Here is a 21,787-nt window from a genome sequence, read left to right as displayed (position 1 = left end):
ACGAGCAACCTGTGCAGCTCCTGGTACAAGATCTATTTGAAATTCTACAGACCTGAAAGGAGGTAGTCCCGGTAATTCTTCCAGAAATACATCGGGAAAGTCTCTTACTACATTTACATCGTTAATATTCTTCTCCTTTTCTTCAACTTTCTTTACATGTGCTAGGATGGTATAACATCCCTTTTCTAAACACTTTCGAGCTTTCAAACAGCTAATGAGATTTAGGTTTAGGTTACCTTTATCTCCGTAAATCATTATCATTGATTTATCCTTTCGAGGAATACGAATTGCCTTTTCAGCACACACCACTTCGACTCCTACTTTGGACATCCAGTCCATGCCGATAATTACATCAAAACTTCCTAATTCTATGGGTATCAAATCAATCTTAAATGTTTCTCCGGCTAAATTTATTTTACAATCACGGTAAATTTTATCGGCTTTAATTAGTTTACCATTAGCTAACTCAATCATGTACTTAGCATCTAGAGGTAATGATGAACAATTCAATTTAGCGTTAAAGTCTCTACATACGTAACTTCTATCGGCACCAATATCAAATATAATAGATGCTGATAAGTTATTAATGATAAACGTACCCGTAACCAGCTCCGGGTCTTCATACGCCTCTATAGCATTAATAATAAATGCTCTTCCACGTGCAGATATGTTATTCTTCTCTGGATTCGGGCACTGGCTCTTATAATGACCCTGTTTCCCACACCCATAACAAGTAACAGTGGCCAAGGCAGTTCTATTTGCATTGGTGGCAGGAGTCTTGGTGCCATTGGTATTTGTAACAGGAATCCTACAATCTTCAGCAAGATGACCCCTTCGATTACAATTATTGCATACCACATTACAATAACCAGAGTGATATTTGTGGCATCTGTTACATAAAGCATTTCGTCCTTTGTAACCAGAGCTTGAACCACTACCCGCACCTTGCGTGGTTTCTTGTTTCTTGTTGGATTGTTGATTACCTTCCCACTTTCTTTTGTTTTCTGATGTCTTGACATCGGTGTTCTTATCCAGAATAATCTGGTCCATCAACTCGTTTGCCATGGTGATGGCTTTGTGAATAGTCTTGGGTTTCGATGCTGTAACATTTGCTTTGACATTTTTAGGCAAACCATCTTTGTACAGGTCTATCTTCCGTTCTTCGGTTGGTACCAATTCGGGACATAGCAAAGCTAATTCCATGAATCACTGATTGTAGTTGGTGAGTTCAGTACCAACAACTTTCAGGCTTCGTAATTCAGCTTCCAACTTCCTAACCTCGTTCCTTGGACAATACTCATTGATTAGCATTGTTTTGAATTCTTCCCAGGGAGTATCATAAGCTACATCTCCTCCTACGGCCTTCACATAGTTTTTCCACCACGTGAGTGCACTATCTTGTAAGGTGCACGATGCATACTTGGTCATGTCCTTCTCAATACAACCACTGATTTTAAACACAGACTCAATCTTTTCGATCCACCGGGTTAAACCGACCGGTCCTTCTGTTCCACTGAATGATGAGGGCTTGCAACCTTGAAAAGTTTTGTAAGTACATCCCACACGAGGATTTGGGTTAACTGCAGCACCTCTCGCAGCCTCGACCCATAACATTCTGTCGTCCACTCGCTGATTGATGAGTTCCTCGATTTCTTGTTCCGTCATTCGGTTCAATCGCGCCATAATCTTCAATAAGAATGAGAAAAATAATTATTCACATGGAATATTATAGATGTAGTTTGTATTTACAGTACATCGTAGCTTATTAATAATATGAACCAATTATTATTATAAAAGCCTTTTCTTCTTATTAGCGTTTTATAATTATATCTAGGGTAGTACCTACCCGTTAAAGTTCATACTTAATAGCTCAGTACAGAAATTAATTACTACCATCCAAATAATACTCAACCATGGAAAATTATTGCATTTCACACTTCACTATTTTACATATACTTATCTTACATCAAACATTAAGCAAACCACACTAGTAATATTATACAAAACGGTATATGATCCCATGGTTTAAAACAACAGCGCATCATTTAACCCAAAACGTTTGTGTTCAAAGAAATCGCTTAAAGGTTATCTTGACTGTCTCCCTGCGTTTTGGCTGAGGGGCTGGAGAACTGGATGCCGGGATAGAACTAATAGGAATAGCGGGAATAGGGGTGGAAGTGTCTGGTGGAGTTGGTGCCACACCATCCTCACTAAACTTGGGATTTGGATTTTCCAATTCAGTAGCCTTTCGTTTCTTTCCTCTTTCAAACTTGTCTTTCGTAATTTCCTGTATTTCTTCCTCCTCAGGATCACTTTCCGGTTCCTCTTCAATTGATTCATCCGAAAATTGTGAGTCTTCCCCAAAGGTGTCGTTTTCATCATCGGATAGGTTAATGACTGGAACACCATCTGAAGATTCTGGTTCGGAGTCGCTGAATGTGATAACAAGTTCTAAGCCAGACATCTATCACATAACAACTAGCAAATTAGTACCACATAATATTTACATATTAATTTTTAACCAACAAGGATAAGCAATAGTTTTCGAAATTAAACACGGTCAAAGTCCAGACTCACTAATGCATCCTAACAAACTCGATAAGACACACTAATGCAAATTTTCTGGTTCTCTAAGACCAACGCTCTGATACCACATGTCATAACCCGGCCTTAACCACAAGGACGAATACAATAACATATGATTTCATCGTGAGTTATTGACCTCTATATGCGACGTTTTTCAAAAACTGCATTCGTTTTTACAATACAAACCATAACTTTTATTACAAATACAAGGTTTAAACAACATAATAATGATTATCGTTTAGCAATAATCTTAGCCTTACAAACTTTACATGTGATGATAAAAACACGATTTCCAACGTATTTTACATTACAACTTCTCCGATATGCAGTTTTATTTTTGACACAAATATGCATACTCAAGATCTTGCTTAAATTCAACATGTTGCAGCGGAAGCTTTTAGTTATCACCTGAGAATAAACATGCTTAAAACGTCAACATAAAGTTGGTGAGATATAGGTTTAATGCCGGCAGCGTTATAAATATAGACCACAAGATTTCATATATAAACGTTTTAATGAAAATATTCTAAGTTGTTGAGCACTTGATAACCATACTTAACATTTAATCAACGTCGCATATTCCCTTTATTATGAAATCTTACTACACCGTAGCAAGTGTAGTCACCGAAACGAAGTACTGCAACCGTTGATTACTGGTCGTCCATTTCGGTTGGGGTTGTCAGGCCCGATAGATCTATCAACAGGATTCGCGTTTACAATACATCATGTAAATAGTAGTTACCAAGTTACAGGGAAGTATGCCAGTGGTACATCTCAACGTAGAATATATATTTTTAATCACTTGTGTCCATAACGTAAATCATAAAATGCATGTATTCTCATCCCGAAATATTTAGAGTTTAAAAGTGGGACTATATACTCACTTTTGCCTTGAAGGTATTTAACTCGACTTGGTCTCCGATAGATATCACGAACCTAACCATATATATAATATATCAACATATTTTCTTTTCAAGTAATCGTTATATATATATATATATATATATATATATATATATATATATATATATATATATATATATATACATATAATACTTTTAATGTTCTTAGTCCGTAGTTAGCAGTCCGATGTTAGTGGTCCACAATTAGTTGCTCAATAAAATAAATAAAGACCCCATCGTATTCGTATTGATCAGAATTAATCTCGACCCATGGTACCATGTTGTCAAATGACGTGTTGCGTACATAAAGTACCGTGTTGTCAAATGACGTGTTGCGTACAATCATGAAGTCTTATGATTAATCTTCTCGTGTTGTTTACGGGTGGTCCTGAAATATATAAAATCAAATCATAAGTAATTATATATAAAATATCATATTAATTAGAAAAGATATGATTAATTTACTTTTTCTCCAAATATTTTCGTAGCTAAACTAGCTTCGGATACCCAATCTTGTTTTAGTCGTAGTTTCTTCATTACAACTCCGTTTTTGTTGGTTCAACTTGCCACTTCCTTGGATCGAGTCAAATTTTAAGAATATGAACTGAAAATTCCTTAGTTTGTATTCGAAATCACAGGTTATAGGTCAAACTTTGGTGAAACTTATGAAAGTGATCATTTTCCATCATAAAAACAACATTTAATGATCATTTTTCTAAAAATACTTACACTTTGAGTTAAACCATGAAATTTTTATGTGTTAACATATTCATAAGAAATATCATTTTTCCAGAACATGAACTTCCAATTCAGAGTTCAAGATGGTTTTTAATTATCCAACCCAAAACAGCCCACGGTTGCACTCCGACGACGTAGATTCAGTTTTAAGGTGTTCTTTGTAAAAACAAGTTGTATCTTATTAAGTTAGTATATCATTATGATATATTACAGGTCTTGAAGTGTTTTAAAAGTTAAGTTAGAAGGATTTATTTAGTTTGCGAACAAGTTTGAAATCATTCAAACTAGGTTCTTGTTGTTAAAATTTTACAACACAAAATAAGATAGCTATATAAATATGAATCGAATAAGGTTATGAATAAGGTTACTACCTCAAGTTACTTGGACAAAGTTACTGTAAGAGATAAGAAAAATCCTAGAACCAAAAGAGTGATGGAGTTGGATTGAAGATTGGAAGCAACTTAGGACATAAACTTGAAATGAAAGTAGTATCTTGTAGTGTTTTTGTTTGATCTTGATATGGTGGTTATTAAGGTGATTCTTGAGAGGATTTTTGCTGGATTTCTTAGGGATGCATGAGGCTTATAAGTGTGTGTTCCTAGCTAGAGAAATGATGTAGTAAAAATTGAAAATGGAAGAGGTATATAAAGCCATAAAAAACGTGATTATGGGGGAGACATGGACAAATTTCCTAACTTGTAATCTTGTGAAATTGTCATACTATCTTACAAAAGTAGTTACCTCTCCTTTAGGGCAGTAACATGGTTAATTAAAATGTTGATTTGATGTGTATATACTAATAGTAAATACGTATAGAAGCTGGGTATGATACGGGTACATATACCCTAGATGTACGTATAAAAATCTTGAGAAAACGGAACGAGAATTCAAATATAGCTATCTTTTGTGAATATACTTTTATTGTTTTATGTATATAAACCTTTAAAAGTGATTAAATACATATCTATACTATACTTGTATAAGTATTATAAGTTTTAAGTATTTATGTCAAAGAACGTTACGTATAGTTATCATTTTGAAAACTTAAGTTAGTAGTTTCAAAATATACTTATAACTCATTGTTATTAGTACACAATGAGATGTTAAACCATCCTTAGATCATGTTAAATATATATAAATATGTATATATACCTAAACGTATAATTATCGTATGTTATATAGTTCGTGATATCATCGGTCAAATTGGACGGTCAAACATTTTGTAAAATTCTTTTCAAAAACATAAGTCTCAACAACTTAGATTTCTTATCATGTTAGTAAGGTTTAATTTACGTAATTATTAATCTCATAAGTATAAAACGATCGGAAAAATCCGGGTCGTTACAACAAGGATACTGCAAATGCATGGTTGACCGAGCTCCTCGTACAAGCTGCGCCGCCGGCATACAAACACTCCCTGTCACAACCCGCCGTCCAGGGGACAACACTCGAAAATCTCTTTGCATTAATCACCGGTAACAAAGCAAAGCGACCGGTCGAAACATCAGCTACTAGCCAGAAGTTGTGCGAACGAATTGCTAGCTGCACTCTCCCCGCTAACATCGTCATACCGGTCACTTTGGGGGTGTATAACGGCGCCACCAACCCAGACGATTTCCTGCAAATCTTTGAGGGTGCCATGAAAACTCATCACTGGAGTGACGAGGTGGCGTGTCATCTCTTCCCGACGGTACTACAGTCGGCCGCCAGGGAGTGGTTTGAAAAGTTACCACCTAACGGTATCACTTGCTTCGCGGACTTGCGAGAAAAGTTTCTCATGCAATATCAGAACCTCCGCCGACACACGTATACGCATCTGTATGCTCATGAAATCCCGATGTACCGGGGAGAGAAAATCAAGAGCTTCATCACGAGGTATATGCTGGAATGTCAGAAAATCCCAGGGCTCCCAGAAACACAACAGATTTCCGGATTTATCACATGCCTGGACAAAGACGCACACCCGTCACTTCTCTCGAAACTCCGTTGGAACATCTCGGGTACATTTGTAGATGCCGTAATGGTAGCCAGGCAATACCAACACTCGGGAAGGGAGAGACATGCCGGGTATCATTGAGAAGAGAGGAAAAGAGAAGAAGAGAGAAGAAGCGATAGCAGACACCGCCATGATAGCAGTAGGTGCAGCGAAAGCCACAGCAAGCATCACAACAGTCACGACAAGAGTCATAACAGCCATAGGCATGACAAAGGTAGCTGGAAGCCGTATGACAAAGGGTCTCTAATTGACAGTCTCTCCAAAACTCCAAGGGAGATACTATTGACAGAACCCGTGAAGGCAAAGTTTACTCCGCCGTCACCACTGGAGAAACGTGACGGTCAAAAGTCAGACAAGTATTGCGAGTTCCATGAAGACAATGGCCATGACACCGATGAGTGTAAGGCGCTAATACATGAAATCATCGCTAAGATTAAAGCAGGTGAACTCAACCACTTGTTGTTCGGAAGGAAATTCAAAAAGGCTGACCCCAACAAAACATTCAGTTGGCAGAAGGAAGACGGGAAGAAGCGAGAGAAAGTGAAGGATAAAGTCGTTATCAACATGATCAATGTTCAGAAGGACGAGTTTGCCCCACAGAATTCCTGGAAAGACGCTGCCAACACTTTCCCGGGAATACCAACATGGTACTCGTGGGATGAACCGGTAGTCATTACCAGGCTGATAGTTGGATTCCCGGTGAACGAAATGTACACCGATACGGGAAGCGAAGTTGAAGTGTTATACGCTCATTGCCTTTCCCGGCTACCCAAGTGTGTCGGGAGGAAAATGAGACAATCTAGTGCCATCATCTCTGGATTCTCTGGTCACGCTGAAGAAACAATTGGAAGGCTCAAGGCAACGGTCACGGTGGGCACTCGACCCTATCTTCGCAGCGAAGTAATTGAGTTCTATGTCGTCAAATCCGTGACCACAACGAACGTAATACTGGGGAGGAAATTCTTCAAAAAGTTCGGTGCCATAGCGTCTACCGCTCATGGCATACTCAAGCTCCCAATCCGGCAAGGCGTGGTAACGGTTCACTCCACCCGACACCCTTTTCCTGGTAACGAAGCCATTCAAGACATGCAAGATAACGAGTCATGGAGTACACCCCATGTCATGGAGGAAGAACGTGTTTCTGTTCTTAAAAGGCTAACCTTTTTCTCCCCGACGGCACATCCCGACAACAGAAGTTCAGACATGCTTCATAAAGCAGAAAAGGCGATTGCCGGCCAATGTCGCCGGTCAGAGTGGGAGAAATCTTTTAATGGCATGTGCGGAAAGACTAAACCCCTTAGTCCGACACTCAAATGTTCAAGGACTGAAAGTCGAGAAAGTTTCAACCGAGACAAGATAGCGGTTAAGGAAAATGAAAGTGGCTGAAATAGTAACTGAGGTTTCGATAGGTACCGTGATTGAACTTGATCACCTCAATGCACGGTTATCTTGATCTTTTATCTTTTTCCTGTAATAAAAGAACTGATGTATGTTTTTCCTTTTCAAGGAATTAACAAAAAGCTTTTTATCATTTGCAATAAATTTGTCATTACGTTATTCACAATATTTACACAACTATAAATGGCTAGCAGCAAAACGGATTTCGACATCCACATAAGTCCCATGCACGTTTCGTACCCCCTTAAGAGGTGATTGCCTAGCCCTCGCCGGTACAAGTTTATACTGATAAACGGCCAATGAGTAGATGGCAAAAACACGCGTGACTGCACGGTGTACAAGCCAAAACTAACACAAATGTATTTCTAGGCATACATATGAAGATATGAACTAGTTCAACTCAAGAAAAACCAACAAAATACTGGAAAGTAACATTTCATTAACAACTGTACGTGATTCATTACAAGCTTAACCCAAAAAAATGCACAACTGTGCAGTACAAATTTTCAGAAATTAAAATCTAAAAGCTGCTGGGCGGTTGTATCATCATTGGCGCAAACGTCTTCAAAACTACCAAAACGAATCTCCTTTAAAGCCTTTGCAGAAGCTTGAACCGACTCCAAGGCAGTTGGTTTCAACTTCTCAGCAATTTCAGGATGAAAGGAGGTAACCCCACTAGCATGATGCTTCTGCATCAACCTAACGGCATGGGTAAAGTTGTCCGACGCGACACTATCCAAGTAGTCCTGAAAGGGCATCTTCACAGTGGGGGAATTGATAGCTTTCTTCAAAATAGCAGGTAGATTGCAAACGTTTACACTCCTATCGGGCAGCAACAACCTCCCTCTCCCTCTGGTTGAGCTCTTCCTTAGCCACCCTCGGTTGAGTTTCCAAACTTTTAACGACTTCCCGGGCAAGGGGAGCCTGGGACAACTCATTACGGGCAGCTAAAAGTTGACGCTCCAGATCTGCCGACCGCCTCTCCCGGTTAAACCCATCCTGAATAAGTGTATTTATCGCCATCAGCGCCCGAGTTCGAATAACCAAAGAGTCCTCACAAGAAAGGGCAGATGCCGATTGGCGAAGGGAGGAAGAAGCGTCCTTTTCCAGAAAACTTGCGCAACTAGGATAGTCAATATCCAACTGAGAAAAAGCACGAACAAGATCATCACCAATAGACACCTGGAAATGCATTTCACCAATGCTCTCTAGGTCGAACTGTTCAGCATCACCTATATTCAAAGGCTCCGTCTTGGTCACAGATGGCTCAGCAACGGCTGCAGAACAAAAAGCAGTCAAAGATAAGCACAAGACAAATCAAAATGTTTACCCTCTAAAAAATAATGAGAGGAGAGATTTTTGTTTCACTAAAATAAGAATCACCTTTAGCTTTCTTCCAAAGATGAGGAAGCTCATGGATTTTCCTCTTCACCACGGAATACTCACCCGGTACGTCAGGACCAGGAAGAACCAAATCAGTCCCGTCACCAACATTGTGCTCCAAGTCCTGCGGCACAACATCCGGCTGCTCTCCAGGATTAACCGGGACACTCTCCACCCAGATGTCTGTAAGATCACCAAAGCCCAATGCGGTAGCAAACTCCATCACTGTTGTATAAACATCAAACAAAAACAAGGTTAGTACACGATAAATTAACCTAGCGATGTAACAGTTGGCTGGGATCAGTCTTCACCTGCTCCATTAAAACGAAGAACAGGCTTGGTATTCGGGTCTGGCCATTGGTGGCTGACTCCGCCCAACACGAGCATAGCCTCTGGGTATGGACGCTGTGGAAACCTAAACCCCCGAATAGCCCCTATACACGCCTTCTCGGCAGCATTTAGAGTCGGGACTTTGTTGGCTCTTTTCTTTACGTCAGTTGCCCATTCGCAAAGCCTAACAAATCATGGTGGCAGTCCTTTCCTATCAACAAAAAAGAAAGACTCCCGCCACTCTTTCAATGACATGTCCATATCCCCAGTAAAATTGATTTCTGCTCTCCGTTTGATGGTGAACCATCCAATTTCAGACCTCGAGACGGTAAAACAGAATCGGAACATACGGACGGTAGGAAGAATGTGATAGTGGTTGAGGTACATCTCCCACATCACCAATTTTTTGTACGCATGGGGATGTACCTGCACAGGTGCTATGCCATAATGATCAAAAAACTGATACATAAATTCAGAATAGTTTCCCACACTAATGGTATGTACATAAAAGGTAACCATGCCTGGAGGAGGCTTATGGGCCCTATGGATGGCATCGGGCACCCTCAACGAGTAACGAGATAAAAACGGGTACTTTTGTACCATCTCGTCAAGATATTCATCGCATACTAGACTCCTAATTTCATTAACATTTACAAAAGATCTACCAGAAGTTCCAGGAACACCTACGCTAGTAGATGAAATGTCCCGTTCTTATTGATTAAAAATGTTCCATATTAATTGATTTCGTTGCGAGGTTTTGACCTCTGTATGAGACGTTTTTCAAAGACTGCATTCATTTTAAAACAAACCATAACCTTTATTTCATCAATAAAGGTTTAAAAAGCTTTACGCAGATTATCAAATAATGATAATCTAAAATATCCTGTTTACACACGACCATTACATAATGGTTTACAATACAAATATGTTACAACAAAATAAGTTTCTTGAATGCAGTTTTTACACAATATCATACAAGCATGGACTCCAAATCTCGTCCTTATTTAAGTATACGACAGCGGAAGCTCTTAATAATCACCTGAGAATAAACATGCTTAAAACGTCAACAAAAATGTTGGTGAGTTATAGGTTTAACATATATATATCAAATCGTAACAATAGACCACAAGATTTCATATTTCAATACACATCCCATACATAGAGATAAAAATCATTCATATGGTGAACACCTGGTAACCGACATTAACAAGATGCATATATAAGAATATCCCCATCATTCCGGGACACCCTTCGGATATGATATAAATTTCGAAGTACTAAAGCATCCGGTACTTTGGATGGGGCTTGTTGGGCCCGATAGATCTATCTTTAGGATTCGCGTCAATTAGGGTGTCTGTTCCCTAATTCTTAGATTACCAGACTTAATAAAAAGGGGCATATTCGATTTCGATAATTCAACCATAGAATGTAGTTTCACGTACTTGTGTCTATTTTGTAAATCATTTATAAAACCTGCATGTATTCTCATCCCAAAATATTAGATTTTAAAAGTGGGACTATAACTCACTTTCACAGATTTTTACTTCGTCGAGAAGTAAGACTTGGCCACTGTTGATTCACGAACCTATAACAATATATACATGTATATTAAAGTATGTTCAAAATATATTTACAACACTTTTAATATATTTTGATGTTTTAAGTTTATTAAGTCAGCTGTCCTCGTTAGTAACCTACAACTAGTTGTCCACAGTTAGATGTACAGAAATAAATCGATAAATATTATCTTGAATCAATCCACGACCCAGTGTATACGTATCTCAGTATTGATCACAACTCAAACTATATATATTTTAGAATCAACCTCAACCCTGTATAGCTAACTCCAACATTCACATATAGAGTGTCTATGGTTGTTCCGAAATATATATAGATGTGTCGACATGATAGGTCGAAACATTGTATACGTGTCTATGGTATCTCAAGATTACATAATATACAATACAAGTTGATTAAGTTATGGTTGGAATAGATTTGTTACCAATTTTCACGTAGCTAAAATGAGAAAAATTATCCAATCTTGTTTTACCCATAACTTCTTCATTTTAAATCCGTTTTGAGTGAATCAAATTGCTATGGTTTCATATTGAACTCTATTTTATGAATCTAAACAGAAAAAGTATAGGTTTATAGTCAGAAAAATAAGTTACAAGTCGTTTTTGTAAAGGTAGTCATTTCAGTCGAAAGAACGACGTCTAGATGACCATTTTAGAAAACATACTTCCACTTTGAGTTTAACCATAATTTTTGGATATAGTTTCATGTTCATAATAAAAATCATTTTCTCAGAATAACAACTTTTAAATCAAAGTTTATCATAGTTTTTAATTAACTAACCCAAAACAGCCCGCGGTGTTACTACGACTGCGTAAATCCGGTTTTACGGTGTTTTTCGTGTTTCCAGGTTTTAAATCATTAAGTTAGCATATCATATAGATATAGAACATGTGTTTAGTTTATTTTAAAAGTCAATTTAGAAGGATTAACTTTTGTTTGCGAACAAGTTTAGAATTAACTAAACTATGTTCTAGTGATTACAAGTTTAAACCTTCGAATAAGATAGCTTTATATGTATGAATAGAATGATGTTATGAACATCATTACTACCTTAAGTTCCTTGGATAAACCTACTGGAAAATAGAAAAATGGATCTAGCTTCAACGGATCCTTGGATGGCTCGAAGTTCTTGAAGCAGAATCATGACACGAAAACAAGTTCAAGTAAGATCATCACTTGAAATAAGATTGTTATAGTTATAGAAATTTAACCAAAGTTTGAATATGATTATTACCTTGTATTAGAATGATAACCTACTGTAAGAAACAAAGATTTCTTGAGGTTGGATGATCACCTTACAAGATTGGAAGTGAGCTAGCAAACTTGAAAGTATTCTTGATTTTATGTAACTAGAACTTGTAGAATATATGAAGAACACTTAGAACTTGAACATAGAACTTCAGAGAGATCAATTAGATGAAGAAAATTGAAGAATTAAAGTGTTTGTAGGTGTTTTTGGTCGTTGGTGTATGGATTAGATATAAAGGATATGTAATTTTGTTTTCATGTAAATAAGTCATGAATGATTACTCATATTTTTGTAATTTTATGAGATATTTCATGCTAGTTGCCAAATGATGGTTCCCACATGTGTTAGGTGACTCACATGGGCTGCTAAGAGCTGATCATTGGAGTGTATATACCAATAGTACATACATCTAAAAGCTGTGTATTGTACGAGTACGAATACGGGTGCATACGTGTAGAATTGTTGATGAAACTGAACGAGGATGTAATTGTAAGCATTTTTGTTAAGTAGAAGTATTTTGATAAGTGTATTTAAGTCTTTAAAAAGTGTATAAATACATATTAAAACACTACATGTATATACATTTTAACTGAGTCGTTAAGTCATCGTTAGTCGTTACATGTAAGTGTTGTTTTGAAACCTTTAGGTTAACGATCTTGTTAAATGTTGTTAACCCAATGTTTATAATATCAAATGAGATTTTAAATTATTATATTATCATGATATTATCATGTATGAATATCTCTTAATATGATATATATATATTAAATGTCTTTACAACGATAATCGTTACATATATGTCTCGTTTAAAAATCATTAAGTTAGTAGCCTTGTTTTTACATATGTAGTTCATTGTTAATATACTTAATGATATGTTTACTTATCATAGTATCATGTTAACTATATATATATATATCCATATATATGTCATCATATAGTTTTCACAAGTTTTAACGTTCGTGAATCACCGGTCAACTTGGGTGGTCAATTGTCTATATGAAACATATTTCAATTAATCAAGTATTAACAAGTTTGATTGCTTAACATGTTGGAAACATTTAATCATGTAAATATCAATCTCAATTAATATATATAAACATGGAAAAGTTCGGGTCACTACAGTACCTACCCGTTAAATAAATTTCGTCCCGAAATTTTAAGCTGTTGAAGGTGTTGACGAATCTTCTGGAAATAGATGCGGGTATTTCTTCTTCATCTGATCTTCACGCTCCCAGGTGAACTCGGGTCCTCTACGAGCATTCCATCGAACCTTAACAATTGGTATCTTGTTTTGCTTAAGTCTTTTAACCTCACGATCCATTATTTCGACGGGTTCTTCGATGAATTGAAGTTTTTCGTTGATTTGGATTTCATCTAACGGAATAGTGAGATCTTCTTTAGCAAAACATTTCTTCAAATTCGAGACGTGGAAAGTGTTATGTACAGCCGCGAGTTGTTGAGGTAACTCAAGTCGGTAAGCTACTGGTCCGACACGATCAATAATCTTGAATGGTCCAATATACCTTGGATTTAATTTCCCTCGTTTACCAAATCGAACAACGCCTTTCCAAGGTGCAACTTTAAGCATGACCATCTCTCCAATTTCAAATTCTATATCTTTTCTTTTAATGTCAGCGTAGCTCTTTTGTCGACTTTGGGCGGTTTTCAACCGTTGTTGAATTTGGATGATCTTCTCGGTAGTTTCTTGTATAATCTCTGGACCCGTAATCTGTCTATCCCCCACTTCACTCCAACAAATCGGAGACCTGCACTTTCTACCATAAAGTGCATTCAAACGGCGCCATCTCAATGCTTGAATGGAAGCTGTTGTTGTAGGAAAATTCTGCTAACGGTAGATGTCGATCCCAGCTGTTTCCGAAATCAATAACACATGCTCGTAGCATGTCTTCAAGCATTTGTATCGTCCTTTCGCTCTGCCCATCAGTTTGTGGATGATAGGCAGTACTCATGTCTAGACGAGTTCCTAATGCTTGCTGTAATGTCTACCAGAATCTTGAAATAAATCTGCCATCCCTATCAGAGATAATAGAGATTGGTATTCCATGTCTGGAGACGACTTCCTTCAAATACAGTCGTGCTAACTTCTCCATCTTGTCATCTTCTCTTATTGGCAGGAAGTGTGCTGATTTGGTGAGACGATCAACTATTACCCAAATAGTATCAAAACCACTTGCAGTCCTTGGCAATTTAGTGATGAAATCCATGGTAATGTTTTCCCATTTCCATTCTGGGATTTTGGGTTGTTGAAGTAGACCTGATGGTTTTTGATGCTCAGCTTTGACCTTAGAACACGTCAAACATTCTCCTACATATTTAGCAACATCGGCTTTCATACCCGGCCACCAAAAATGTTTCTTGAGATCCTTGTACATCTTCCCCGTTCCAGGATGTATTGAGTATCTGGTTTTATGAGCTTCTCTAAGTACCATTTCTCTCATATCTCCAAATTTTGGTACCCAAATCCTTTCAGCCCTATACCGGGTTCCGTCTTCCCGAATATTAAGATGCTTCTCCGATCCCTTGGGTATTTCATCCTTTAAATTTCCCTCTTTTAAAACTCCTTGTTGCGCCTCCTTTATTTGAGTAGTAAGGTTATTATGAATCATTATATTCATAGATTTTACTCGAATGGGTTCTCTGTCCTTCCTGCTCAAGGCATCGGCTACCACATTTGCCTTTCCCGGGTGGTAACGAATCTCAAAGTCGTAATCATTCAACAATTCAATCCACCTACGCTGCCTCATATTCAGTTGTTTCTGATTAAATATGTGTTGAAGACTTTTGTGGTCGGTATATATAATACTTTTGACCCCATATAAGTAGTGCCTCCAAGTCTTTAATGCAAAAACAACCGCGCCTAATTCCAAATCATGCGTCGTATAATTTTGTTCGTGAATCTTCAATTGTCTAGACGCATAAGCAATCACCTTCGTTCGTTGCATTAATACACAACCGAGACCTTGCTTTGATGCGTCACAATAAATCACAAAATCATCATTCCCTTCAGGCAATGACAATATAGGTGCCGTAGTTAGCTTTTTCTTCAATAACTGAAACGCTTTCTCTTGTTCATCATTCCATTCAAATTTCTTCCCTTTATGCGTTAATGCAGTCAAGGGTTTTGCTATTCTGGAAAAGTCTTGGATGAACCTTCTGTAGTAACCAGCTAGTCCTAAAAACTGGCGTATGTGTTTCGGAGTTTTCGGGGTTTCCCACTTTTCAACAGTTTCTATCTTTGCCGGATCCACCTTAATACCTTCTTTGTTCACTATGTGACCGAGGAATTGAACTTCTTCCAACCAAAATGCACACTTTGAAAACTTAGCGTACAATTCTTCCTTCCTCAATACTTCTAACACCTTTCTCAAATGTTCACCGTGTTCTTGGTCATTCTTTGAGTAAATAAGTATGTCATCAATAAAAACAATGACAAACTTGTCAAGGTATGGTCCACACACTCGGTTCATAAGGTCCATGAACACAGCTGGTGCATTAGTTAAACCAAACGGCATGACCATAAACTCGTAATGACCGTAACGTGTTCTGAAAGCAGTCTTTGGAATATCATCTTCTTTCACCCGCATTTGATGATACCCGGAACGTAAGTCAATCTTTAAATAAACAGACGAGCCTTGTAGTTGATCAAATAAGTCGTCGATTCTCGGTAGTGGGTAGCGGTTCTTGATGGTAAGTTTGTTCAACTCTCGGTAGTCGATACACAACCTGAATGTACCATCTTTCTTCTTGACAAACAAAACAGGAGCTCCCCACAGTGATGTGCTTGGTCGAATGAAACCACGTTCTAATAGTTCTTGCAGTTGGCTTTGCAGTTCTTTCATCTCGCTGGGTGCGAATCTATAAGGAGCACGAGCTATTGGTGCAGCTCCTGGTACAAGATCTATTTGAGATTCAACAGATCGATGTGGAGGTAGTCCCGGTAATTCTTTCGGAAATACATCGGGAAATTCTTTTGCGACGGGAACATCATTGATGCTCTTTTCTTCAGTTTGTACTTTCTCGACGTGTGCTAGAACAGCATAGCAATCTTTTCTTATTAGTTTTTGTGCCTTCAAATTACTAATAAGATGTAGCTTCGTGTTGCCCTTTTCTCCGTACACCATTAAGGGTTTTCCTTTTTCTCGTATAATGCGAATTGCATTTTTGTAACAAACGATCTCTGCTTTCACTTCTTTCAACCAGTCCATACCGATTATCACATCAAAACTCCCTAACTCTACTGGTATCAAATCAATCTTAAATGTTTCAGTAACCAGTTTAATTTCTCGATTTCGACATATATTATCTGCTGAAATTAATTTACCATTTGCTAATTCGAGTAAAAATTTACTATCCAAAGGCGTCAATGGACAACTTAATTTAGCACAAAAATCTCTACTCATATAGCTTCTATCCGCACCCGAATCAAATAAAACGTAAGCAGATTTATTGTCAATAAGAAACGTACCCGTAACAAGCTCCGGGTCTTCCTGTGCCTCTTCCGCATTAATATTGAAAACTCTTCCGCGGCCTTGTCCATTCGTGTTCTCCTGGTTCGGGCAATTTCTAATAATGTGGCCCGGTTTTCCACATTTATAACAAACTACATTGGCATAACTTGCTCCGACGCTACTTGCTCCGCCATTACTCGTTCCGACACCATTTGTTCCTTTCGTTCTATTAACCCCTGGTCCGTAGACCTCACACTTCGCCGCGCTATGACCATTTCTTTTACACTTGTTGCAAAATTTGGTGCAGAACCCCGAGTGATACTTTTCACACCTTTGGCATAGCTGCTTCTGATTGTTGTTGTTGTTGCGGTTATTATTGTTGTTGGGATGATTGTTGTAGTTGCTGTTGTTGTTGTTGTTGTTGTTGGGTCGTTTGTTGTAGTTGCGATTGATGTTGCGATTGTTAGGATAATTGTTGCGATTATTGTTGTAATTGCTGTTGTTGTTGTATTGGTGATTCTTATCACCGTTTTCCTCCCACTTTCTTTTGACTTGCTTCACATTGGCCTCTTCAGCAGTCTGTTCTTTAATTCTTTCTTCAATCTGCTTCACTAGTTTGTGAGCCATTCTACATGCCTGTTGTATGGAGGCGGCTCGTGTGAACTTATATCTTCTTGGATTCTTTCCGGTAATCCTTTCACAAACGCGTCGATCTTCTCTTCCTCATCTTCGAATGCTCCCGGACACAATAGGCACAATTCTGTGAATCGTCTTTCGTACGTGATAATATCAAATCCTTGGGTTCATAACCCTCTAAGTTCTGTCTTGAGCTTATTGACCTCGGTTCTGGGACGGTACTTCTCGTTCATCAAGTGCTTGAATGCTGACCACGGTAGTGCGTACGCATCGTCTTGTCCCACTTGCTCTAGATAGGTATTCCACCATGTTAACGCAGAACCTGTGAAGGTATGCGTAGCATACTTCACTTTGTCCTCTTCAGTACACTTACTTATGGCAAACACCGATTCGACCTTCTCGGTCCACCGTTTCAATCCGATCGGTCCTTCGGTTCCATCAAATTCCAAAGGTTTGCAGGCAGTGAATTCTTTGTAGGTGCATCCTACACGATTTCCTGTACTGCTAGATCCAAGGTTATTGTTGGTATGTAGCGCAGCCTGTACTGCGGCTATGTTTGAAGCTAGAAAAGTACGGAATTCCTCTTCATTCATATTCACGGTGTGTCGAGTAGTCGGTGCCATTTCCTTCAAAATAATCAAATGGAACAGGTTAATCATACAGAATATTAAGAGTAGTTAATAGTATTTCGTAGCATAATATGAACTCATTTATAAAAGCTTTTTCTTCATATTAGCGTTTTATAAGTTTAAATTCGGGTAGTACCTACCCGTTAAGTTCATACTTAGTAGCTAATATACAATTCAACTACTACAATTCTATATAAAAAACTGATTATAATAATATTTCGTGTTCAAACTTTTACACAATATTTTACAAACTTACAATACCGCTTATTTTACATATAGCATGAAATATAGCACACAATAAATTTGATACAAGATGGTTGTGAAGATAATTCTAGCTAGTACACAAGTCGTTCAGCAAAGGCAATAAAGACACGTAATTCATACGTCCAGAAACAAGTCATGCATTCTGGTTTTACTAGGATTACTTCCCATCCTTGGTCTTGTGGAACATAACCGTTATGGCCATTGATAAGACAGCGTGTTGTAACGTCGTCAAAGGGACGAGGGTTACGTAATGTCCAACAGTCCCGTAACAATCTAAAAACCTCATTTCTTACCCCAATTACCGACTCCGTCACTTGTGGAAACGTTTTGTTTAATAGTTGTAGGCCGATGTTCTTGTTCTCACTTTGGTGAGAAGCGAACATTACTAATCCGTAAGCATAACATGCTTCTTTATGTTGCATGTTAGCCGCTTTTTCTAAATCACGAAGTCCAATATTCGGATATATTGAGTCAAAATAATTTCTTAACCCATTGCGTAAAATAGCATTTGGGTTCCCCGCAATATATGCGTCAAAGTAAACACATCGTAACTTATGGATTTCCCAATGTGATATCCCCTATCTTTCGAACGAAAGCCTTTTATAAACCAAGGCATTCTTGGAACGTTCTTCGAATGTCTTACAAACTGATCTTTCCTTAAATAGTTGTGCCGAAGAATTCTGACCGACTCTAGACAAGATTTCATCAATCATGTCTCCGGGTAGGTCTCTTAAAATATTGGGTTGTCTATCCATTTTGTGTTTTTATACTGTAAAATAGACAAGAGTTAGATTCATAAAAAAAATACTTATTAATACAAGCAATTTTTACATATATCATAAAGCATAAGCACACTATATTACATATATTACACCACATGAATACAACTATCTTATTCCGACTCGCTTGTTTCTTCTTCTTCAGTTTTGGTTCGTTTTGCCAAGTTTCTAGGGATATATGATGTTCCCCTAATACGAGCCGTCGTTATCCACATTGGTTTAGAAAAACCTGGTGGTTTTGAGGTTCCCGGGTCATTGTTACAACTTAAGGACTTCGGGGGTTGACGATACATATAAAGTTCATCGGGGTTGGAGTTAGATTTCTCTATTTTTATGCCCTTTCCCTTATTATTTTCTTTTGCCTTTTTAAATTCAGTTGGGGTAATTTCTATAACATCATCGGAATTCTCGTCGGAATCTGATTCATCGGAGAATTGGTAATCCTCCGAATATTTTGCTTCCTTGGCGGAAACACCATTGACCATAATTAACCTTGGTCGGTTGGTTGAGGATTTTCTTTTACTTAACCGTTTTATTATTTCCCCCACCAGTTCTATTTCTTCATCCGGTTCCGATTCTTCTTCCGGTTCCGATTCTTCTTCCGGTTCCGACTCTTCTTCCGGTTCTTCTTCGGGAACTTGTGAATCAGTCCACGAATCATTCCAATTTACATTTGACTCTTCATTATTATTAGGTGAGTCAATGGGACTTGTTCTAGAGGTAGACATCTATCACATAATATCAAACGCGTTAAGAGATTAATATATCACATAATATTCACATGTTAAAAATATATAGTTTCCAACAAAATTTGTTAAGCAATCATTTTTCAAGTAAACACGGTCGAAGTCCAGACTCACTAATGCATCCTAACAAACTCGATAAGACACACTAATGCAAAATTCTGGTTCTCTAAGACCAACGCTCGGATACCAACTGAAATGTCCCGTTCTTATTGATTAAAAACGTTCCATATTAATTGATTTCGTTGCGAGGTTTTGACCTCTATATGAGACGTTTTTCAAAGACTGCATTCATTTTAAAACAAACCATAACCTTTATTTAATCAATAAAGGTTTAAAAAGCTTTACGTAGATTATCAAATAATGATAATCTAAAATATCCTGTTTACACACGACCATTACATAATGGTTTACAATACAAATATGTTACAACAAAATAAGTTTCTTGAATGCAGTTTTTACACAATATCATACAAGCATGGACTCCAAATCTCGTCCTTATTTAAGTATGCGACAGCGGAAGCTCTTAATAATCACCTGAGAATAAACATGCTTAAAACGTCAACAAAAATGTTGGTGAGTTATAGGTTTAACCTATATATATCAAATCGTAACAATAGACCATAAGATTTCATATTTCAATACACATCCCATACATAGAGATAAAAATCATTCATATGGTGAACACTTGGTAACCGACATTAACAAGATGCATATATAAGAATATCCCCATCATTCCGGGACACCCTTCGGATATGATATAAATTTCGAAGTACTAAAGCATCCGGTACTTTGGATGGGGCTTGTTGGGCCTGATAGATCTATCTTTAGGATTCGCGTCAATTAGGGTGTCTGTTCCCTAATTCTTAGATTACCAGACTTAATAAAAAGGGGCATATTCGATTTCGATAATTCAACCATAGAATGTAGTTTCACGTACTTGTGTCTATTTTGTAAATCATTTATAAAACCTGCATGTATTCTCATCCCAAAATATTAGATTTTAAAAGTGGAACTATAACTCACTTTCACAGATTTTTACTTCGTCGAGAAGTAAGACTTGGCCACTGTTGATTCACGAACCTATAACAATATATACATGTATATTAAAGTATGTTCAAAATATATTTACAACACTTTTAATATATTTTGATGTTTTAAGTTTATTAAGTCAGCTGTCCTCGTTAGTAACCTACAACTAATTGTCCACAGTTAGATGTACAGAAATAAATCGATAAATATTATCTTGAATCAATCCACGACCCATTGTATACGTATCTCAGTATTGATCAAAACTCAAACTATATATATTTTGGAATCAACCTCAACCCTGTATAGCTAACTACAACATTCACATATAGAGTGTCTATGGTTGTTCCGAAATATATATAGATGTGTCGACATGATAGGTCGAAACATTGTATACGTGTCTATGGTATCTCAAGATTACATAATATACAATACAAGTTGATTAAGTTATGGTTGGAATAGATTTGTTACCAATTTTCACGTAGCTAAAATGAGAAAAATTATCCAATCTTGTTTTACCCATAACTTCTTCATTTTAAATCTGTTTTGAGTGAATCAAATTGCTATGGTTTCATATTGAACTCTATTTTATGAATCTAAACAGAAAAAGTATAGGTTTATAGTCATAAAAATAAGTTACAAGTCGTTTTTGTAAAGGTAGTCATTTCAGTCGAAAGAACGACGTATAGATGACCATTTTAGAAAACATACTTCCACTTTGAGTTTAACCATAATTTTTGGATATAGTTTCATGTTCATAATAAAAATCATTTTCTCAGAATAACAACTTTTAAATCAAAGTTTATCATAGTTTTTAATTAACTAACCCAAAACAGCCCGCGGTGTTACTACGACGGCGTAAATCCGGTTTTACGGTGTTTTTCGTGTTTCCAGGTTTTAAATCATTAAGTTAGCATATCATATAGATATAGAACATGTGTTTAGTTGATTTTAAAAGTCAAGTTAGAAGGATTAACTTTTGTTTGCGAACAAGTTTAGAATTAACTAAACTATGTTCTAGTGATTACAAGTTTAAACCTTCGAATAAGATAGCTTTATATGTATGAATCGAATGATG

The 21,787-nt window shown here is 37.3% G+C and overlaps 1 pseudogene; it reads right to left on the bottom strand.

Annotated features, from left to right (window-relative positions):
• Window positions 1-8,442: 8,442 nt before the first annotated feature.
• LOC139902457 (uncharacterized) overlaps window positions 8,443-21,787 on the bottom strand; it is a 186,616-nt pseudogene continuing 173,271 nt past the window's right edge.

This window comes from Rutidosis leptorrhynchoides, chromosome 3 (genome assembly GCF_046630445.1).
Source record: "Rutidosis leptorrhynchoides isolate AG116_Rl617_1_P2 chromosome 3, CSIRO_AGI_Rlap_v1, whole genome shotgun sequence".
Taxonomy (NCBI): Eukaryota; Viridiplantae; Streptophyta; class Magnoliopsida; order Asterales; family Asteraceae; genus Rutidosis; species Rutidosis leptorrhynchoides.
The sequence above is the reverse complement of the archived record's forward strand: the minus strand, read 5'-3'. Positions and strand labels throughout refer to the sequence as shown.